General features: G+C 39.5%; 1 protein-coding gene across 24 annotated transcripts in view; it reads right to left on the bottom strand.

Moving 5' to 3' along the window:
* PTPRD (protein tyrosine phosphatase receptor type D) overlaps positions 1–24941 on the bottom strand; it is a 2143853-nt gene that overhangs the window by 345421 nt on the left and 1773491 nt on the right. The window lies entirely within an intron of this gene.

The following is a 24941-nucleotide window of genomic DNA, read 5'->3' as shown; positions in this document are numbered from 1 at the left end:
TGAAATACTCAGTGATTCTAGCAGAGGAGTGCATTCTACAAAATAATATGTTGAGTCTGTTCAGTCTCCAAGACTGTCTTTTCTTAACCAATAATGCAAAGGGTACATTTTTTTTTAACCCATTTAAATCCAGTGAAGAAGGGAAGATGATTCATATAAAAAGAAGAGAGGAATGCCCAGGTTTAGAGTCTCTCAACTGCCTCCTGAAAAACAAAGGCGCTTTAATAAACACCAGTAGTAGGTCTGCCAGCTCAGCGAGACTAAGCCACGTGAAACCATGCAAGGTTCTCACTGGCACACACAACTGAGTTTCCATTGTACCTTTATAAGTGGCTTACAGATGGTAAGCTCCAACTTTACTCTCCTTCCATGAAGACTGTTTCATCAACACAAATCAATCAAATTTCACTTTACTAACATCCACTATTCCATAAATCTCCACTTGAGAAATGCTGCCCAGCTGAGGACTATCAGTGACCCGCTTCTCTGAAGAAATAACTGATAATTTTTTAAAAAAGAAAAGATGTTTTCTTCAACTAAAATGGTATCTCTTTAAACAAAAACCTCACAAGCAAAAAATATTATATTATAGTCTCCTTACTTTCAAAACTAATTAACTGTGACAAATAAGAAAATAAATAATTATTCTAGAAATACGTGTTAATGCCTGATAAAGTCCAAAGAAAGAAATATTCAGTTTCAAGCCTCCATGCTTTTACTCATGTCATCCCCTCTACTTTATATATATTTTGTCCATTTATTTGTTGAAAGCTAAATTCTTACATGAGGTAAAATTTATAAGTTAAAATGGATTTAAAGAGGAGAAAATGAAGAAGGAAGATGCAAGGGCCATTTCAACCTGAGCAAAGGCAATGAGAAATCAAGGTGCATGACTTTTAAGGAGAATGGCAAAGTTGACCTGAGTGGTTGAAGCATGAGATGGAAATACACGTATGAAGGGATAATGGAAGATGGGCTGAGAAGAAAGGCTGAGAGATCTGCTCTCATTGTGCACCTGCCCACAAAATCTGTAACGGATGCAATTAGGTACTACAAGATCCAGTCGTTTCCAAGTAATGGCCTTTTGGTCCAGGAAATAGACACCTTATTCAAAGTAGTCTATTGGATATTCTTTCTCAATACTTCAAGATATAAGTTACCAAAAAGCCAGTCCCTGTTCGGCTATATGGATTTAGAGCTGCTGCAAGCAGAAAAGCTCTCAAAAGAGGAGACAGAGGGAGGTCAAAGAAAGGCAGAGATGAAGGAAACTGTGCCATCCTTTGAAGCAGATGTTTCTGAACAGGGAGGAACAGGACTTATCTCCCCATTTTTGGTAGCCATGGCCGGTTGAAGGTTATGGACTGGTTTGAAACATGAATTTCTTTCAGAAAATGCTGAGACATTTTGGCTGCAAGTATCTTGAAAGATTATGCTGGCCAGATGGTGGCTACCATTCCAGAGAAGTCATGAAACGTTCCAACTCAAAACTGACTCAAGACAGGAAAACTTGCACATATATTTTATGAGCCAAGATCCTACAATATCCCATCAGGACTCTTCCAAATTTCACTCTTTTGCTATCATCATGACAAGCAGCATTTTAAAATAATAATACTAAATAAAAACCAGTCGAGAGGAAAGGTTTCTAATACTCTGTATCCAGGGTTATGTTTCTCAAGATTTCTATCACGTCCAACTTATTGTACACAATGTTCTGAAGAAAAAGGTTACCTAAATTTTACACTTCCCAGATTCCTATACATGGGATCTTGGACCAAAAAAGACTCCAGGGAATAACTGGTTGGGACAAGCAGTGAAAGAAGGGAACTCCATGAAGCAAATATGATGTTACTCACAGCCATTTCATTTTAAGGGGATTTGTCTAAGAACAAAAGAAGACTTAAAACTTTAAAATTTTCTACCTAAGTCATAATTAATATCGATCTTCTTTGGGATTATTAAAATTATTCCTCTTCAATTATCATATTTGAGCTTTAGGAAGAGTATTCTGATGATGGGGTAAAGGAGGAAGTCCCCGAAGGAGAACAAATTTAGCAAGAGATCAGTGAGGAGGAAATTTAATAACACTCTACGTAGTACAAGAACAAAAATGATCTAAATAATATCATCGAAATTGGTGGAGACATCCTGTGTCCTCAGGTACATGTCTAACCCAGTCATCATTTCCTAATGCGTGGAGAATATGTTTCTCAGAAATAATATTCTGAAAAAGCCAACAGAGCTGTCTCAGTTGCTCCAAAGATTGGCAAAACTTGATTGGAATCTTTCTAGAATGTAACAGAAACGTGTTCTTTTTTCAGACAAGGAATACCAAAATGAACTTCACATGTATCTTCACAGTTTAAGGTCATCATTTTGAACTTTCCCTATATAAGGTCTATGTCTACTTTTCTATTTTCTATCACATATTTAATGACAGCTCTTCACTTCTGTGTCCCCAGAGATCCATACCCTCCTCGTACCCTGATTTCAAGTTGTGGTGTCTAACTGTGCTGAGCGGAGTGGCCAGCCAAGAAAATGAAGAAGAGGATGCTAAAGAAGAATCAATAACCTAAGCTATTAAAACCATATGTCTAAAGGGGGGTTATTTTTACTGCTACAAATATCAAAAGGTTTGTATGTGTTCTTTTGTTTTATTTTCCTACTTTTGAGAATCTGTGGCTCAGTACATAGCAGTGTTTTTGAGGGTGAAGCCCACTGGTGGCAAATGGCTGGGTCAGATGCTTTAAGAAAAGAAAACCTCCACCTAAATTAGCTGGACTCCATACAAGGCTGTTTCCCACATTCCTGTCTCCTGTTACATGTCTGCTTTCTTGGCTACTGATCCTTAGCTCCCATTTTCAGCTCTCTCTCTGGCATTCTCCCCCCTCCTGGCTTCTAGCCTCTCAGGGAACTTCTGGTTTTGACCCTGGCTGACTACCATGATTCCACCTCTGAGACCACAAACTGAGCTGGCCTTGTTCCTGCTTCAGCAGTCACATCACACACCCTATATTTGATCCTGCTAAGCCCTACACTGTGTCAGGAACATCAATTAAAAACCAAACCTACAAAGGGGTCGGGTTTTATATGCGAGGACTCCTGGCTTCCAGCTTTTTCTTTACCTTCTTAAATCTAACTCTTTGCATCATCTTAGAAGATCTTCCCCAGCTCTCACAGCTGACCCGGTCAGTAGTGACAGTGAGGAATGTGACTCTGAAAACCTTCATGTAGCATCACTGAGATCACAGAATCCTACCCTATTTATCACTTCAGTGATACACACACACTAACACATGCACTCACTCTAGCTCTGAAGGATGTGATATTATCTCCTTTTTACAGATGATGAATCGAAGGCTTGCTGTTTTCAAAGTCACACAATTTTGTAGCTGTAGAGCAGAGTCACAAGTTCAGAGTCCGTCTACAAATTCCCTGCCCATTATAGTAAACCAGGCCCTTACAAGCTGAGGACACAAAAATGATGTGGACATAAAGACCTACCGATCTATTTTGAGTTTCTGGAACCGATTCCGATGCGTCGGAGGCAGGGGTTTTCCCCATGTACAACCAAACAATTCTCGGGACACCAGCAGAGCGTCTAAGAATTCAACTAAATTCTGACACTACCTACCCCGAGAGAACACCAGATTCCACAGGTGAAGGGCTCAGTCCCACAAGACCGCCCCCCACCCGAACACTTGAGATGCCAGCAGCAAGTCCAGGTTATCACCTGTGCATCTGACATACCGGCTGTAAGTTAGAGGTTCCCATGACTCCTTCCTTGTGTTTCACTGATTTTGCTGGAATGACTCACAGAACTCCGGAAACCCATTTGCTCACTAGGTCACCAGTTTATTATAAAAGGATATAACTCAGGAACAGCCTGATGAACGAGATGCATAGGGCAAGGTATGTGGAAAGGGTGCAGTGCTTCCTTGCTCTCTTTCCAAGGGCACCAGTCTCCCATCATCTCGGACTGTTCACCAACCCAGAATGTCTCCGAACCCTGATCTTTTGGGTTTTTATGGAGGCTTCACTAGATAGGCAGGACTGATTAAATCATTGGCCATTTGGGAGTGATTCTACCTCCAGCCCCTCTCCCATTCCAGGAAGTCAGGGCTGGGGCCGAAAGTTCCAAGCTCTAATCAGCGATTCAGCTACACTGGCAACTACCCCCATCCTTAGGTGGGGTCCAAAAGTCACCATTAACATAACAAAGGATACCTTTTTGCCCTCATCACTTAGGAAATTCCAAGGGTTTTGAGAGCTCTGTGCCTAAATGGGGATGAAGACCAACTATGTATTTCTTATTATAAATGACAATATCACTCTAGCTGTAAAACATTTGAGGACACTAAGGAAAACCACATCTCAATATAATCTTTAGAGAAAATTCTGAAGGAGAAATCTTTTCTTCATTATTGGGTCAGTTCTCAGGTCCAGGAATTTGATTCACTGTGCTAAGTTACACCGAAAGAAATTCAAATATTCAAAATCAGTCTCTTATTTCTCATTACTTATTACAACAGAGGGTCTTATTTATAAAGTAGGCATTTCCACATCTAGGATGAAGCCTGTATTACTTCTAACCTATTGAGTTATTGGAACAGAGCTTTGTATTCCCAAGGGAAATTTTAAAGTTTAGAAGCAACAGAAGTGCTAGAACATAAAATGTTTACAAAGAAATAAAAAGTTCACTTGAAAAGTTTACCAAAATCAAGAGAAAGTGTACTATGTGTTTAAAAGAAAAAAAAAAAAAGGAATGGCAGTAATTTTACCCCACTTATTCTTTGACCCTAACTTTTAAATATTTTTGGTATGACAAAAAGAAAATAAGAGAGAGGCAGAGAACAAAAAATGGCAATTCCAGCAGTTATTCTATCCTATTATGACTCTGCCATATGTTGAGAAAAGCTCTACGGAAATGCTGATTCCTACTCTCACAGTTATTTCAACGTTTGTTTTGTTTCTCCAACCACAAGCACTTAATGAGTACTTATGACCTATGTAGTTATAGTAAAGGAACAACCAACAGTTTCCTCTGGTTAATTCTCAAGCTTCACAGTGTTCTGTATATTAAACTGAACATGTGACAATGAATTATGAATGAGGTACACAGTATGGGTTTATGCAAAAAACAAAGGTAGAACAACAGTTTATGAGGATTATATGTATTTTATACAGAAAAGTAGACAACCAGTCATGACCGGCTCTTTAATTATGTAAATGTACATCAACTACACTGAAGAGGTTGAAAACTGTTAATCCAAGAGGAAAATGAAAACCAGCCCTTATATTTGTTACTGGAGCGTGGGGAGGAGGGGCCCCTGCTGGGTTAAAAATAAAAGTCAGACTCCAAGAATGAGGAGATCAGAGAAGAACAACCATCTTGGGGTCAGGAGACCTGACACTGAACTGCAAAGGTGACCAATTGTAGCCCGAGTTTAGAAGGAAATAAACTGAGAAGAGATCACAAGTGTGGGGTGGAGCCTTAGGGCTCCTCCAAGTGATTCTACAGCCTGGGAGGCTGGGAAAAGCTCTACTCAACTCTACTAAAGCCCGCATACGCTTCCTATGCTTCCTAGATCCCACCCAAACACAAGCCTGTCCGATTCTTCTTGACTCAGCTGGTCTCCACTTAGCGCGCCCAAGGCATGGTCTGGGTGTGACAGGGAGGAGATAAGATACAACTCTGGTCTTTCTGCACTCTACAGTTATTATCTACGATCCTAGACAGCTAGGGAGAAACAGAAATTCTTCCTCCTCTTGGTTTCCTCTGTTCCCTGCTCCACCTTCACTAGGGTTCTACCTCTCACTCCCTCATCCACAGCAGCCTGGCTAACTTTGTTGTTCGTTCTGAGCTCCAAACATTAAAAGACACGCTCACAGGGCAACCGTTAAGATTAAGAAAATTCTAAAGTCAGTTAATTATTTCTTCCACAAACTAGAAAACTCATGCTATCACTGAATGTCAGTGCAGGAAATTCAATTCAATTTTAATTGTAAAAACACAGCTATAATGCAGATTTTGCTTTGGTAGTGTATTTGAAACGTGATCGGAGTATATTTGATGAAATGAAATCAAAATATTGACTAAACAGTGTGGAGATCTCCAATTACATACTTAAACTGTAAAATAAAAATTAATAAATCCTGGGGCTTCCCTGGTGGCGCAGTGGTTGAGAATCCGCCTGCTAATGCAGGGAACATGGGTTCAAGCCCTGGTCTGGGAAGATCCCACATGCCGCGGATCAACTAGGCCCGTGAGCCACAACTACTGAGCCTGCGTGTCTGGAGGCTGTGCTCCGCAACAAGAGAGGCCGCGATAGTGAGAGGCCCGCGCACCGCGATGAAGAGTGGGCCCCCGCTTGTGGCAACTAGAGAAAGCCCTCGCACAGAAATGAAGACCCAACACAGCCAAAAATAAATAAATTAAGTAATTAAGGAGCCAGATTAAAATATATATATATAATAAATCCTTAGGGGGTAAGAATTTTAAAATCACTGTATTTCACAAGCTTCTTGCAGCTATCAAGAGTCACTCTCTGATACTCCATACTGCTTACAACTCTTTCCAGATGCCATGGCCAAATGATATTTCCCCCAGTATTTTCAATGTCTCATCTATATGACAAGGATCATAATTTTTATTCTGACCAACATCATCTGGAGACTGATAGAACACTGTAAAAAAACAATCTTCTTTCAACCATTTCGAACTTTCTCTAGAAATGGAGAGATTCAAATATTTGCAACAATTATCAAATAAATCCATTTGAGAGGTACATCTACATCTGAAGCTCTGTCTTGATAATCCTAACAAAGATTGACCACACATTACATTCCTTCCCATTTCCAGTTGCCACAGTATCATCTATCACATCTTCTGAACCACATTACCAATGATGGTCAAAGTGCAAGATGTTCGTAGTGAAGGAGGGGATTTTCTGAGAGAACATAATTGTGTCAGTGGGGCCCATCTTTTCTCCACTGAAGGTAAGTCACTTTCTTAAGCACCATGGGTATAAAAATGAGGCAGGTAATGTCCCTGACCTCAAAGAGCTCACCAAGAAGCAGGGAAAACACTCGCCCCTCATATATGCAGAATCAGCCAAGCAGCATGAAAGCCGTACCTGACAATTTGTACATTCCTGGTGGGCAAAAAACACCAGGTCATATTAGGATAGCCCTGGCGTTAACAGAATACAGCCCTCTTAAATGCACGTTTACTGAAATATAATCATGACTCACATTGTATGGATCCCGCACTACACTATTTCTATGTACAGTCAGAAGCTGCTTTGAAATATTTCCCTACTCATATTCAGATATAAATCTAAATATTTATATTTCTCACAGGTTTTCACTAAATTTTAAATCTGTGTCCCATGGTTATATCACAAAAAGGTGCATTTCAGCTGAATGAGGGGGAAATTAACTGCACAACTTCTAACAGTAATAGAACAATGAAGGCATAATTCAATAGGCACAGTCTGGGAAATTTTCGCCGACTGCACACAATGGAATGATTAGGTGGAATACGAAATACTTCATGCTTTCTTAGCAAAACAGTAAAATCTATCAGAATGCATCTAAGTTTTTTCAGACTACAGCAGTTAAAGCAAAGCAGCAAAAAGAAAAATGGAAGGGAGGGAGGGAGGGAGGGAGGAAGGAAGGAAAGGAGGGAGAGAAGGAGGGAGGGAAGGAGGGAGGGAAGGAGGGAGGGAAGGAGGGAAAGAAAGAAAATTGTGTTTGCTTATCCTCAAAAACTAATTAAGTTTGGATTCTTTGTTTATTTGTTTAATTTTGCAAGGGCCAGTTATTTTTCAAGCAGTTTTAAATTGAAGGTAGATTTCTGTTTGTTTGTTTGTTTGGAAAACCTCATATCAAGAACAGAAACAAATGTTAAGCTAGCTGTTAATACCTCACCAAAATTCAGCAGGCCATAAACCTCCCCTCTGTGTTTTGACAACTTCTTTCTGCTGCTGCTGAGTTTACCCTTTGAGAGCTACTGAGAGGAGGACAGCTTGCCTGAATTAGAAAGAAAAGCTGGCCTAAGTCACTTATCCTAATTAAAGATCAATCCAGATGCTGGAGACAGTCCTTCTACAATCTAACCCGGAGTTATGATGTTACCTCCCAACATGGCTGTATGAGCTTCTCCTAAATCTATTTGCACACTTTTCCTATTGTCTGTTTTTGTATTCTTCCTCCCCTCCTTTTATTTCTCTTCACAGAAATGTCTATCTACATACACATCGTAACAAAAGTGACAGCCCCTTTGCAAGAAGGAAGTGGCTTAAATTTAAGCAGCTGTTCTCCTTTTAAGATTGCAACATCCAAAGAAATACTTCGTTGTAACGGTATCATTGCTGTTCAGTAGACTTGTTATTATGTTTGTGACAGTCAATTATCTGATAAGATACACTGTGGTTATAACTACCACCAAAAAAAAGTATGTGCATGTTTATTAATTCAAAGTGTTCCATTAAAATAAAGTACGCTAACTAAGGAACTGAACAACTATTTCCTAATTATTATCGCACAATCATTTGGGCATTTTAAAATGGCTTCTACTTTTTCCTGAATGAATTACACTTTATATTTAAAACTATTAGTGTTTACAGTGTTTTACTGTAATAGAATATGCTATTTTTGTGCATATTTTTACACTGAAAGCCTTAGTTGTAAATCCAATGTTTTAAATCAAAGTGTTTTTCCGCCCATTGAAGAAAAGGGTTAACATTTGAGCAAATCATTAAATACACTAGAACAAGAACCCACAACTCAAAGGCTTCAAATATTTTCAGTATTATGTAAATATTCAATGCAGGAAGAAATTAAATGGTTTGTTCAGAAGGAACAGCAAGAGGTGTCCTTATTCCTCTTTCCATTTCTGTTGTTTTCCAGGGATAAACCATACAAGTCTTATGTGGAGAGGGGGTAGAAACGTTGAAAATGAAGGCCATAATCTTTTTTTTCTTTTTTTTTTTTTTGCGGTACGCGGGCCTCTCACTGTTGTGGCCTCTCCCGTTGCGGAGCACAGGCTCCCGATGTGCAGGCTCAGCAGCCATGGCTCACGGGCCCAGCCGCTCCGCGGCATGTGGGATCCTCCCAGACCGGGGTACGAACCCGTGTTCCCTGCATCGGCCGGCGGACTCTCAACCACTGCACCACCAGGGAAGCCCAGGCCATAATCTTAATGGAGTTTATGTGGCTTCCTATCACAAAGCCCTACAGTTGTCACTGCCTCGTAAAATTCAAGCAATAAAGTTGAAGCCAAATGTTCTCCTTTCACAGAAACTGCCTCCTGCAAAAATACCTGTAAATCTGTGGTCTAAGACGGGGTGCAAAGGAAAATACACATATCCTTTCAGACAACAGATCTGCAAATGTTTAGGTGACTCACTTAGGAAAAAAGAGGACAAAACTGTACAACACATTAAATTCTATAATTTCTAAATCCCAGTAGTTTCCAGTATACTGCATATCCTGTGTACTGTTCTCTGCACACATCAAGCAGGCCATACGGTCCTCACTGGGCATGCACACTTTGCCCACTGGATACAACAAAGCAAACGGTCCCGGTTATCCACGACCTCCTTCTCAAACTGCCATGCTGTGAAGATTTCTGATTTTTGCTGTCCACTCAAACCACAAACCTTTTGCCTTGTGTACACATGCTGTCTATTTTAACATCATTATATGCAAAAGTACACGGTATTGGGAGGACAGGTTTTATACAAAACTGGAAAATTCAACTTTTTTCCATATTGTTTAAGTCTAATCCTTTATATAACACAGCCTCTTGTATCATGAATGTAGTTTCAAGATACAAATTAAGAAAATATGTAGACTGCTAATTAGAAACAACCTATAAGTCTTGGGGTTGGGTTGCTCACTTTCATTTAAATTTTTGCAAATGACAAGATGCCCACTAGCTACTGTGTTGCTAATGCAAAAATATAACAGGACATCTTGTAAAGAAATGCTGGTGCTAACTGGCCTTTTCACCATTTCTCTCTGAGTAATCACTACTAAGAGCAGTGTCATGCTGACTAATGAAGAACTAGGTCTGAAGAAAGCCAAGTGTTAGTTTGTGGTGAAATCTGTTCTTTAAGATCACACCTAATTTTTCTTACTTGAAAGGGGCTTTACTGGAAATACATCAAATTACAGGAGTATCCATTTTGCAAACTTGGCCAAACTAGACAGGTTTCATTCTAAGTATATGTGGATAAATACTCAGAGACACATATGTTCACCATGGTTTTCTACGTGTTACCTTTTTTAGGCAATTATAGGATCAAGCCAAACTTCTGTGTAGCGTTCCCGAAAATATCATTTTATGTAGAATAAAATAATTTTTGGTTTCACATCTTAAACTAAAAACTTAGAGACTGCATCAAAACACAGACTGTAGACTTTACATGTTTAAAGAGTTGTATAAAGAGATAGTGAAATTATTACGAGCAACATACAAATAATAATATAACAATACTGGAAAATATTTAGTAACTTGCAATGTGCCTTCATCGTGTTAAGTGATTTATATGAACTATCTTTCCATTAAAACTTACAGCTTTACCATAGTAGAATTCCAAGTTGAATTTTCCTTGTCTCAGAATTACACCTATGATCTGAAACTGAGAACAGAAAACATAACGTATCCCAGATGTTAGAGATAGACAGTAGTGAGGAAGCCAACAGTATGTGGAAACAACCACACACCTGCAACCTGGACTGAAAAATGCCAGAGCAGGGCTTGCTACCAGTACCCACCTCCACCTGGCAACCCCTTCTCCAGCTGCCAGAAGAGGCTCCAGGAGGAGAAGGAATCAGCTTTGTGGGGAGTTCAGTGCTGAAGGGAGAGTCCATTTCCTCTCCTCTCTATAGAAAGGAGAGGGGGGTGCTTTCCCCTCCCCAAAGTGATGAGATTTCAAAATCAGCATTCAAAAGAGTACAAGTGCCGATAGGTAGCGAGAAGGTCTCCCATTCCTTAGTTAAATGCCCATGGCCCCACTCTGGTGCTATCACCAAAAGACAGTGGACTGAATTTCAGGGAGAACTTTCAGAATTATGTCACCTTGTCCATTTTATCCTCCTTCTGCTATCAGGAAGAGAAGTTTCCTAGCATGCATTCCTTGATGGTTGGGGCAGACCTGAGCATGGAGACTGACGCTCACTCCTGCTACAGAGATGTCTCAGGGGGCAAGACCAACTGGGTTGGCTAAACCAGTAAGACTGAAGCGGACTGCAGAGAAGTGTGCCAGGGAGACAGGCATGGGAAACCCTGTTCAGAGAGTGTGGAAGAAGCGCAGGGTACTTTCCGTCCTTCCACATCGAGAGACAGGAAGGTTGGTGGAAGGGCATGGACTGTTGGGCTGCTCAAGTCATCTCAAGGACAAGTAGCAGGAAACCCGATTCAGGGAGCACATAAGTCTGAAAGGTTCTTTTAGGATATGGTAAGTTAAAAGAGTGTGGCTAAAGCAACAGGTTTGTTTAACAGGCAAGTGAATGATAAACCAGGAAAAGTAGGGTGGAGTCACAATGTAGGTCATCTGGAATGCCAGGTTCAAAAAGTCATAAAGGTTATGAACCACAGATAACTCGTGAAGGCTTAGAGCCGTGGATGTACAGTTACTGAAGGGTAGGAAAGAGAAGCAAGGCAGTCAAATACCAAATAGGAGCTTTGCAAGTTCTATGAAATGATTTCCTCTTTCTCTTTCCTCTCTTTTTTTAAAATGTATTTATTTTTAATTTATTTATTTTTGGCTGTGTTGGGTCTTTGTTGCTGCACACGGACTTTCTCTAGTTGCAGCGAGCGGGGTCCACTCTTCGTTGCGGTGTGCGGGCCTCTCACTGCGGTGGCTTCTCCCGTTGCAGAGCACCGGCTCTAGGCACGCGGGCTTCAGTAGTTGTGGCTAGCAAGCTCAGCAGTTGTGGCTTGTGGGCTCCAGAGTGCAGGCTCAGTAGTTGTGGCGCACGGACTTAGTTGTTCCACGGCATGTGGGATCTTCCCGGACCAGGGCTCGAACCTGTGTCCCTGCATTGACAGGCAGATTCCCAACCACTGAGCCACCAGGGAAGCCCTCTCCTCTCTTTCTTACTTTTGCCAAATAAGTTCAGACTGCTAAAGAGGGAAACCACACGGTTAGGTGTTTTCTGATTTCTTTTTTTTTTTTTTTTCAGTTTAACAAACAAGACCTCTGAATAAATTATCTAGAAGCGCTCGGCTAGCTAGCAAAGGGAAGGGACACTCATTGTACCTCAGATATTCTTCTCTAACCCACTGATTTGGGCAGGAAGAGAAGGTATCAGAAACAGGGCAACAGGATTTCCCTGGTGGCGCAGTAGATAAGACTCCGTGCTCCCAATGCAGGGGACCTGGGTTCAATCCCTGGTCAGGGGACTAGATCCCACATGCATGTCACAACTAAGAGTTCGCATACCATAACTAAGGAGGCTGCCTGCTGCAACTAAGACCCAGTGCAACCAAATAAATAAATAATTTTATTTTAATTAAAAAAAAAAGAAACAGGGCAGAGATTCAATGCCACGATGGTGGGAAGGCAAGAGGTCATCTGCCAAGGCACCACAGAACTAAAATTAGGGGTGAGATAACCAGTCGGGGTGCAAAATGCTGTAGAGGGATTACGGAGATTGAGGACTGGAGAAAGGCCATGCTTTTAGTAGTTAGAGGTTCATCAGTGATATCAGGAGTGCAACTTCAGCTGACTTTCTCTGGAGGAAGACAGACTGAAGGGAAGTGGGTGGTGAGGCACTGAGGCAAAAATTTCTTGGAAGTGTGAGGACAAACACAGCCTGTGTGTGTTGGGAGGGGTCCCCTTTGTTTAATAATGTGGCAATGCAGCCATTCGTACATACCTCAACTCTACCTATACAGAAGAATTTGGAGAGTGTCATATTGCAAAGAATAATCAAAAAATAAGGACAAAATGTAAAATAAATGAATTCTAAATGAATAATCTCACATCTGAACTGCTTAATATTGTTGAAAAACACACAGTACTTCTAATTTAATTTAAAAAAATAAGTAAGGTAACATCCCTGAAATGATATATACTAAATGAATTTAAAATGCTACTAAAGTAAAATGAAAGTGCAAGGCATATAAATAAGCAAGGCTTGAAAAGGTTTTTTGAAAAGGTGAAGGATAACAGTGGTAGCAAATGTGCATCATTTAAATTAAAATGTACAAAGGCAACAGTAATTTGCCCAAGATACAGAACTTATTAAACATCAAAACAGTTTGGAAAATGGACTGAGGAAAACTATAGCAGTATGTTCTAAAGTCTATTTTTTAAAACACCTAGCCAAATATTATAACTATAGGAATTAGAGAGAAGTCTATATTTAATATGGAAATGCAGTCATTTCCGGTAATCTAAAATGTATTTAATTTAAAGGGACATATACCTAAAAAACAAGCTCCAAAAGTTCTTTTTCTATATACCTACCGCTTGAAGAGACTGCTTCATGCAAAAGCTGGCAGCTTACAATGCTTACAAGACACTCCCAACCGCAAACAGCTGAGGAGGCTTTAAGTTACAGCCAATCAAATAATTTCCTTTCTTCGCTTTCTTTATGTAAGTCTTTGCCCAGCTCCTGTCTGCAGAGTGCCCCTAATCAATTACAGTTTGGTAACGCCCAAGTCCAACTGATTTTTGCTCAAATAAAAATTTTAATGAGCTTCAGTTTATCTTTTAACAGTCCTAGCACTGTGTGTCCCAAACCTTTTGAAAGTGATCTTGATTGTAAAGCAATTATACCCCAATAAAGATGTGAAGGGGAAAAAAAAAAAAGTGATCTTGGATAATTTCGGATATGCTGGAGTAACGCTGGCAAACATGCATTACTCAAACACATGCAAAGAATCATGCAGGGAAGGCAAACATCTAACAAGTTCATAAATATTCATGAGGACAAAATGTCACAAATTTCATCTGAACTAAATTATCATTTAATGCTATTCTCCTCAAATTTTTGTTAAATAATCTATTTATGTTGTACCATCTTTTTGCCTGTTGAATGTTTATGTTCATGACGATTTAGTCAATCTAACACTAAAGAAAGCTTTGATATCATCTTTTTTGTTTAAGTTACTGCTACGTCTTCTCACTATGTCCACTTCTTCACTGAGACTGGGAAATAATTTTACCAGTGCAGAAGCTCTCTGATTAAACAGAATGAGATTCACGTAGTTAATGCAAAGGGGTTTTCATCATTTGACACCAAAGGCAAAATTAAACGGAAAAATTTTACCTGAGTTAGACATTAATTTTCCCCCAAAGAAGTTGACACTAAACGTATTTGCAAAGCATGGTGACTATAAATTTTCATTTCAGCTCTCCAACTTTGTCCAGCTGTGATTTTTTTAAATTATTTATTTATTTATTTTGCGGTACGCGGGCCTCTCACTGTTGTGGCCTCTCCCGTTGTGGAGCACAGACTCCGGACGCGCAGGCTCAGCGGCCCTGGCTCATGGGCCCAGCCGCTCCGCGGCATGTGGGATCCTCCCAGACCGGGGCACGAACCCGTGTCCCCTGCATCGGCAGGCGGACTCTCAACCACTGCGCCACCAGGGAAGCCCAAGTTGTGATTTTTTTCATGCTTTATTAGGGTATAACAGGAACTCTCTCATCCTGTTAAGTGACATTCTGGGGTAACTTGTGATACAAACTTAACTCTACCTTCCTGCAATTACTCATTAATTTGCTATTTTGCAAATTAAAAAGAAAGTATGCACACTTAGGAACTGACTAATCACTTTCTAATGGGTAAAGCTTCAATTATACTCTTAGGAAAGCACCATTTCGTAACTAAGGAGGTTAGACCCTGTCCCTGAAACAGTATCCCTTTTAGATAAACACTTTAAAAGGCAAACTGATTATGGAACTTTCAGTTAAGGACTCAAATAAAATATCCATGGTTAGCAAGGAAAAGATAGCATGCCTTCATTTTCCAACATTTTAATTTTGGTATTTTGTGTGTGTATTTTCACAGGCCTAAATCCCCTTAATCTTTCTGTTCTAAATCTGCCAATATAAAACAATAGATATAGCAAATAAAATAATTGGAAAATTCATATTGCAAAGAATCAGAAACCTCCCATCTATCTCCTATATTAAAATGAATGTATCAAACTAGAAACTTAGGTATTAAAAAAAACAACACTTGGTGTTTACTTCCTATGAAGATTTCCTCATACATCTTATGATGGATATTTCAAGCTAATTCATGTTAACTGCTGTCTTTGAGTTTTGCTCTTTGATGGTATCAAATCATTTCTCTCGAAGCCTTTTTCTCTATAGTATACAGTGGCCGCCTTCATTAAAAGAAAAAAAAAAAAGGTTGACTGAAATGTAGGCAAAAATCACATGAAATAAGCCTTGGAGCTGTAATGTCTTTTTCATGTTGTCACCTATTTTCCCTATCCTAAGCCTAAATCTGTTCCATCTGCTTAATTAGAAGCTCAAAACCCTCTGGGTGGTAAATGACTCTACATTCTGCAATGCACTTAACATAGTTTTCATGCTCTATATACTATTAATAATAAGAGTAGTAATAACATATTTTTCTTAAAGGAAAATACGGACATCACAACTGTCACTTAGCCCCACTCCCTTTTGTCTTCTTGATAATGCACACTGGAGGGAGGGTTACTAAGATCACATGACCACCTCCTTCTGTTCTAATTTTAATTTTCTTTCACATAGCTCACTTATTTTTCCTCTATGTTTTAATTGATTCTTCTGCTTTCTTTTCCCACCCACACCTATGATCTCCTCCTGAAGGCCAAGCAGCATCACTATTTTTCACTGAGTTGCTAAGGAAAATATCCGTTTGTGTATGCGTAACTGGCTTAACTACTGCACTAAAGCAGGGCTTCTCAACGTCAGCACTATTAACACTGGGGGGTGCATTTTTTTTTTTATAGAGGAGAGCTGTCCTGTGTATTGCAGGATGTTCAGTAGCATCTCAGGACCCTACCGACTAGATGTCAAGAGCACACCCCACCCCACTCCACTGCCAGTGAGGACAACCAAAAATGTCTCCAAACGTTGCCAACTATTCCCCGGGAAACCTCTGTGAGGAGGAGACCTATTGTGATAAGGTAAAGCTGTTCTTTTCAGTATGTCATATTGCTGGAATTAAACAGAGTAAAAATGTGATAAATATGAAGTGAGAATTATATTAAACCTCCCACATATATACACACATCCTAAAAATACTTTGAATGTGCAGTTCAAGCATTTCAGAAGCCTGAAGTTAATACAAGCAAAAATATGTAAAACTCCAAAATTTTAGGATTATTTTATTGAAAAAAAATGAGTTCTTCTACTTAACTTATGAAAGCTAACCTGGAATAGAGCTCTAAGCAAAGCACTGGCTATGATTTAAGACTCGCATGTCTAGCGTCCAATTAAAATAAATCCTTCTAACGGCACTTTTATAAAATCACTTAGCTTGTTAAAACATATAAAATGTTTGGCTCCCCTGGGTTACATTATGATTAAGGTACATTCAGAGATGAAAAAACGCTTCTCATTTCACAAGGTCACAGTACATTTCAAAATGAGCTATACTTCACTATTCTCCAAGATTTCTTTGCTTCCTTCACTAAACTAAGCCAAGGTTCCCCTACTTCTGAAATTTACTATAAATCTGGATACTGTCAAGGAGCATTTAATCTCCAACGCATTTGAAAAGCCTTGTAAATTGCAACCAAAACAACCAAGGCACAACCTTTTCTCTTTTTATTTTTCTTTTAAGTTTTCTCTCCAACGGTCAGTAAACATGTTTCAACATCATCTTTCTTTATTTTAAGCACTAATGCAGAAAGCATGAAATAAATATCCTAGACACTTGGGTCTCATAAGAGGCACTGCTTGAGTGCTCGTGAGGTAGTGCGTTAAATGTTTAGGCTCTGCAGTTGACCTGGGTTTGAATTCTGGTGCCCAATTCCTCACTAGCTGTGTGACCTCGAGCATGTTACCATCTCTAAGTCTCACTTTCCTTACGTGTAAAAGGCAATAATATTTGAACTTATTGCATGGAACTGTTGTAAAGTTTGAAAATAAAGGCTTTAGCACGTACCCTGAACATAGTGAGGGGGTAACTAGCATTGCAGATTCACTGATCAATGAATGTGCTTCAAAGTCAGTATCTTCTCACATAAAAACTGTGTGCTACCCCTCCCAAATCAGTGTTTTCCTGCATTTCTTTCTATCATCTCTTTTCTCCAGCTATCCGACCAAAACCTGGTCATCCTAGATCCCTCCATCATGCTCACTACCCTCCACTTCCCACCCAAGAAACAATGCTGCCTCGTAACGCTGTCAACATCATCACTAACATTCCAGGCACTAGGCTTTCACCTCCATCAACTCATGTCACCTTCAGCATCTTAGACAGACCTTGTAGCCATCATCTCCTCTTTGTCCCCATCCTGGTTCAGCCCCTCTTCTATGAGGTAGAGAATTACAGAAACCTTCTAATTCATCTCATTCTAGTACCCAACTTTTATCCATTCTGCACAGTGAAGCCAGAGTATTTTCTTCTAACACATGGATCTGATCGTTACTTCCCTGCATGAGGTACTGTAAGGTGCCATCCTGTCCGTGACCTTTAGGAGAAACCCTAACCCTCAGAGAGTGGCAGACAGGACTTCAGGACTCCAGCCCTGTCTCTCTATCCCATTTGCCCCACAGTGCTCTTTACAGAAACCCATATGCCAACCAGAGCAGACCACCTCCAGGTCGCCCTTCCTAATACCTTTGTGTGCATTACGACTGCTGTCTGGCATGTCAGGCTCCATGTATCTGTCCATCTAGCTCATTTTTGAAGACTTTAAGCATCACCGCCTCCCTGCAGCAGTTTCAGAAGTCCCTAGGGCTGAGAGATGGTCCTTCCTCCATATTCCCTTCCCACAACTCCCTGAACCTACTTTAAGAAGCTTACCATGGTAACATAATATGTGTATGTTTCTTGTTTGGTAATTGCAATCATTGTTGCTTTTGTTGTGGTCATCCATTTACAATGCTTGGTGTCAATTTATTTATCTCTTATAAAAATAAAATACAGTGTGTGTGGGGAAAAAAAAGCTTACCATGGTATTGTACATAGTGGTTTTCTTATCTATCACCTGCATTAAATTTTTTTGCTAGACTTTAACATAATTTTTGTTTATCTAATTTTTTTTTTTGATGGTACGCGGGCCTCTCACTGTTGTGGCCTCTCCCGTTGCGGAGCACAGGCTCCGGACGCACAGGCTCAGCGGCCATGGCTCACGGGCCCAGCCGCTCCGCGGCATGTGGGATCTTCCCAGACCAGGGCACGGACCCGTGTCCCCTGCATCGGCAGGCGGACTCTCAACCACTGCGCCACCAGGGAAGCCCCTTATCTAATTTTTGTTCAAAAAACAATTGTGTCCAACACAACTAAACTATAAAACATGGCATTAAAGGAGATTCATGCCTATTTCCCACAAAAAAATATCGTGTGCTTGGTGCACAGTAGGCACCCAAAATATGTTTGTGTAAAAGAATGTTTCACTGAATGGAACAAATGAATAAAATATATTTCCGCAAAACAATGTGCGGAAAATTAATAAGTTCCATGTTGTTTCGGAAGGGCCATAATGGACAAAGACATAATCAAATGTCATTTTTAAATGGCTCATGTACCTAATACAGCCATAAAAAAATACTGCCTTCTAATACAAAATTGAAGATTTATAGCACAGAACTGATTTTCAGGTTCCACATCACCATTTCTAAACTGGAAGTCCCAACAATCAAAATGTGGTAGCCAGATTGTTCTCAGAAGCCAGTGAAACATAAAAGAGTGGAACTGTCAATTACAACTTTTCTTCCAAAATGTCTGACTCCCTTGTGACATTACTGTAGTACTCCCTAAATTATTAACAGACCCTGACACCAGAAGCAGTGGGGACTGCATTTGGGAACTGAACACCACATTTATTTAGTTCAAAGACTGATGATTCAGAGGGAGAGGAAAGAGGAGGCAGTTATTTTGATCGGTTGGGGGCCTTGGTGCCATTTGTACCTGAGCTTCTGCTGGTCTCTGTGCTCTTTGTGGGTGCAGGCCGGCAGGCCCCTATGTCTCACTCTTTCTGCCTCTGCTGACAGCTTCTCTGTGTGACAACTTGGAATCCCAGCAGTGAAGTGTGAAAAAAAAGACACAGGGAACAATTGGAATGGAAATTTCAAACTGTAGTCATATTTTTTAAAGATCTGAATGCATTAAACATCTAGAAAATAGCTTCCTTGGTAGGGCTCACAGATAGGGACGGAAGAATAAACAGGACAAATCAAATTCAGTCATCATTTTGCAGCCATGCTCTATACGACCCTGACTGTCCTATTGACCCAGGAGTCCTTCATCAACTGTTCTGACTCAACTCAATGTCAACTATTTGACCTTTTCAAAACCAAAGCTTCCCAGAAGCCTATGTTTCTTTTGCTTTGTTCTTTAAACAGAAGTAAAAATTTAAAAAAACAAAAACAAAAAACTCTTTTGGCATAAAATGCGATGGAAGAAGCCAAACTTCCTTTTCTCTTCGTAATTCAGCTCATGTCTCCTCTCTTGCTGTAGCTCTCTCATGCTCTCCCCCCATCCCTGCCCCCACCATGTCTTTCTCCATGTCTCTCTTAAGAGGGTTCCAGAGCCCAAGTTCAAGGAGGGCGAAAGTAAGCCTTGCTGAGGTCTCCGATAAATATTTTTCTATCATAAAACTGATAAAATATTTTGATCCATGCTTGTTCTCAACAGGCTAAAATTCCAGAGGAGAGAAGGAGTATTATTAACAACCCCTATTCCCTAGATCCCTTTCCAGGACAAATGGTTCTGAAAAGCACTAATTATTTTCCAGTGGTTTTTCCAGAACAGGCTCCTGTATGTGTAAAACTCCACATATAGGCATAGATGCGTAAAAACACACAGCACATTTATACCTATTCTAATAACAAATAAAATTGATGGCATGATTTTGAACCTGTTTTCTAAGGTATGGGTTAAAGTGAAGTCTACTAGTAGCAAAAGTAATTTAAACAACCTAAAATAAGAAGCTTTGATAAAAAATAAAATTAGGTATAGAAATATGCATTGAACACTCTATCCCTATAATATATATGTCGCGACATAACTGAGAAAAACCCTCTCAGGAATTTGTGTGTTAAACTGATAAACTTGCTGGAGGTACATGTAGCGTAGGGATGGAAACTGATATGTGGAAGACCAGAAGATGACAGCACAGGAACAGAAACCCTTAGCCTCAACAGCCTGCAAAAAGGATTCCATCTTTAGTAGAAGAAACCATAGTTGACTGCTACTGAATTCTGAGAATCACAAAGTAATGAATTCTCATCCAACTTCTAGCAGCATCCCACCACCTCAAAGCAGTTTGTTCACTATCATGCAATTTCAGCAAATCACATTCTCTTGACTTGATTTCTGACCTGGAAATTGAGATATTTAAATTGTTCTCCAAATTCCTATTTCTAAAACCGTTTCAAAATTCCTATGCTTTCCACAACTATGAGATAATAAGTGAGCTACAAAGGCACCCTTTCCTGCGCTGTGATCAACTTTGCTATCTATAAGCATGGTTTCAATAGAGGCTTCCTACCACCATTACTCGGTATATATGAGGCTCTAATTTTATTGATACTATGCCTTCAACTCCTGAGTCAATGTTGCTTTAAAACTGCTAAATATGTTCTCTCTCAAAGGACTCACCAACTATGTTACTGAAAAAACACGTGGTTTAGGAAATAAATATTTATGACCAATACTGAGATTCAGAAGTGAAAGAACAAATAATGCATGATATTCTCTCCAATGAGACATTTGCCATGACTGAGATCACTGCCAAAGAAGGCTTTGTTCTCCATTTATTCTTCCTGCCAACTCTTCCTTCATCTGTGGATAGGCTACAGTACTGAATAAGTATAGCGTAAGATGTGCATTTTAAACCATTCAATTTAATAAAAGGTTCTCATATTTATAAATTACTAATTCTAATTACCAAAATCTTTTAGTTTATGCTGCATATCTATTAGAGAGGGGATAATCAATTGGCCAGGAAGTAAATTAATCTCTTTCAAGTATTTAATGTAACCTAATACTTAGGTTATTAAGTATTAAATTAAAGGAAATTAAATGTATTGAAATTAAATGTATGGAAGTATTTCTTATAAATCTTACTTTATATATTAAATAACATGGCTCTGTTATTTCTACTATATAATTGGAAATATATCATTTAAAATAATAACTAATATGTTATAAAAGCAACTTAATTAATCAGAAGGGAAATAAAAGAAACTGCTGCAAAAGTTATAAGAAGCATAAAGAGCTAACACTGGAAACTATTGTTGAAAAGAATCCACAGCTTCCAATTATACCACCTGTTCCTCCTCAAAAGCTAATTAAAATGCACCTTAGGAAACATAATCTTCTACAACTTTAATTACATCTCTTCCTTTATTCCTCAAAAGAGAAACGACTACAACTCCCAGGGTATACTTTCTCACTCAGCTACCAGTGTGTCTTCTCCCTTATTGATTCTTTCTTCTTGACAACATGAGTGGCTACCCGTCTTTCTACATAGGTGAAATCATGAGGTTCAAAATCCACTAAAGGGCTTCCCTGGTGGCGCAGAGTGGTTGAGAGTCCGCCTGCCGATGCAGGGGATACAGGTTCATGCCCCGGTCCGGGAAGATCCCACATGCCACGGAGCGGCTGGGCCCGTGAGCCATGGCCGCTGGGCCTGCGCGTCCGGGGCCTGTGCTCCGCAACGGGAGAGGCCACAACAGTGAGAGGCCCGCGTACCGCAAAATTAAAAAAAAAAAAAAAAATCCACTAAAGGCATAATTTCAGAGCTATTAAATTCAATGACAAATTTATATTTATACCTCTCTCTCTAAATATATATATAAATACATATATATATACACACATATATACAAATATATACATGTATCTACATCTATATACTATATACTGTGATATTATATATGCATATATTTATACTATCTAGATAAACCTGGATATTTTATATATATATATTTCAATATCTATATCTCTCTATCCCCAAAACAAATTGTGATATGCAACTTCTTGCAAATACATTATTTGGCATTCAGAACTAATTTTTTATGGAAACAATATCACACATTCCTAGGCTACCCCGTCAAAGTCTTATAAACCCATCCTGCAGTTATAGTATAGGCTCCACAGCACTAACTTGAGCTTCAGGGCCCTGGAAGAGGAAGCCATGTTATGACCAAAGGAGTTAGGACCATGGAGGATTTGAAAGGGACGAGGAGAAAGAATGTGTCTTCCTCCATTTCCCAGGTTCAAAACTCTGAAACAGTCACTTTTTGGCATCTCTCCTCTCCCTTCCTCCACCCGTCTCCCGACTTTGTTAAGTGTCCTCAAGTGCCCTCCATGTCCGCCTGGAGACCTCTACTGAGGTCACATCGTTCCCAGTCATTCCTATGCCAACATTTCCTCAGTTTCCCTGTGTCATCACCCATGGACCCAGATACTCAGTGTAGATGAACTGTCACAGACATTAGGAATTAATTTTCAGTTCATTAAAACACTGTAACCACACTAAACACATTTGCATATTTCTCAAAAAACATACTTGGAAATGCAAATAAGAAATAATTTGAGAGAACTGTACCTAGTGAGCAAAAAAAAAAAAAAAAGAGAGAGGGAGAGAGAGAGCACAGATTCAGTGGGTTATACACAGGTTAGTCTGACCGACGGCCTGACCACAAAGTTGCTAACTTGAGATGATCTTGTTATTTCCAGCTTTGACCTTTCCACTGAAAAAAAAATGACTGTATCTTTAAAAGCTTTATTCCTCAATCTGCACCCCAACACACAGAGACGTACCTATTTCTTATTCTGAATGCACAGAGGAAGCTTCTCCAACAAAGACCAGGTTCGCAGCAGAAGGAAATGGTGATGTAAGGCTCTCAACGCTCAGGGAGGTATGGGAACCACAGGTAAGTTAGTTCTAACAGAGACCCCACTGTAAACATTCTTTTAATGATGACCTTGAAATACTCATCCTGGCATATAAATTCATTTTCCAATGCCATTGCTGTCTGCAGCAAAATATTCAATGCAAAAACCAACAGCAGCAATATCTGCTCATGATCACGCTGCCCCCCCTTAAAACACGTAAAATTCTTGTTTTTGTTATTATATTTTTGGGGCCCCCTACAGCTCTAAAAGGTGCTGGATAAGTGGTGACTATAGGACAAGACAATGCACAACTACCTCCACAAGGCTCTGAGAACATTTCCCCACAAATCACATGAAAATACATATATATATATATATATATATATATATATATATATGTATATATATATGTATACATATCCCCTTAAATTTAAAATACCACCACTTTATATCCTGCATTTATGATGGTAACATGTATGTATCATGGTCAATAGGGTATCAAAACAGCAGTAAGGGCACATTCATCATTTAGTACAAGCTGGACCACAACAATGTGCAAAATACATGTGGCTCGTCTAAACACTATAAAAATGCATTATGTATTAGGCAAACAACAAACACTAGAGAAGCCTCAGTAGGAATGTACATTTATTTATTAAGCCCCTTCAACAGGACTCTGACTCCTGCAGGGATACACACCCTTAGCATCACAAACAAAAACTAACAACTGGAGCTCCCACAGAGGAAGCTTGAACTTGGGCTTTAAATAATTAACACTTTTTTCTTCCCTTCACTTATACCTATGGAGATTTGCTGTCAATAGTTAAACAAAGGTGTTACCCCAGCCATAGCAGCTGATGTGTAAAGCTCTCCCCTTATTAAAATATTGGGCAGAACAACTCATTAGAGGAAAATTAAGGAGAGTAAAATGGGATACAATATGTCTGCATGAGTATGTTCTCATTAAATATCAGAGATTTGGACATTCTACATCAAGAGACATTTTTGTTCTATTCTGTAAGTACAGGGATCAGACGTTATTTAGCTCCTCTCACATGGTCCTATTATGATTATTCTGAGGTTTTGTAAAGTTGTTTGTTTTTTTATCGTGGGGGAGTTTATGCTGTTGCTGTTTTGGGTTTTACCATTTGACTGTTTTTAAGATTCAAGACTATGGCTTCCTAACTCTAAAAGAGAAAATGCCTTAAGGCATTTAAACCTAGATTCTGCATAGATGAGTTCTCACCATAATTCCCATAGCAGCATTTCAAGTTATTGCTTTAACAAGTCTCCATGAAGTTCCACCTCTGATTTTTCTGAGGGGACCATAAAGAACGGCAAGCTTGGAAAAACAGGTGGGCCTAGTTCAGGAAGGCCCTCCACGTTTGGCTGCCACACATGAATCTGTGCTTCCTGCATATGTTGTGATGTCTGTCCAAGGGGACCCCCTTCAACTCTCTTCCAATCTGACCCTGCATTCCTGATTTGTCTATCAGGTTTGAACACCAAATTTTCAGAAACACGGGGGAAATCTGAGACCCTTTAAGGTCAGCTTCTTTGAGAAATGGAACTTCATAACTTGGATAAACAACTCTTTCATGGAATCACTCCTCTCTCAAAAAAAAAAAAAGATTACATAATATCTATATCTCTATATTGATAAAGATACACACATATATATGTATGTGCATAAACACACACACATACCTAGAAAAGACAATTCCAGTAGCCTTCCGTCGCCTGCAAAACAGTTCACGTTATGCAACCTAGCATCAAGGAGTCTCCATGTCCGGCCGCGGCATGCCTTTCAGAACATATCTCCATATATCACACAGGGAAAAAAAAGAGGAGGAAGAGTAGTAAGGAGAGGGAGACGGAGAAGCAGAAGGAGAAATAATAAAATAATAAAT

Source organism: Orcinus orca, chromosome 6, assembly GCF_937001465.1.
Source record: "Orcinus orca chromosome 6, mOrcOrc1.1, whole genome shotgun sequence".
NCBI classification, from domain to species: domain Eukaryota; kingdom Metazoa; phylum Chordata; class Mammalia; order Artiodactyla; family Delphinidae; genus Orcinus; species Orcinus orca.
The sequence above is the reverse complement of the archived record's forward strand: the minus strand, read 5'-3'. Positions and strand labels throughout refer to the sequence as shown.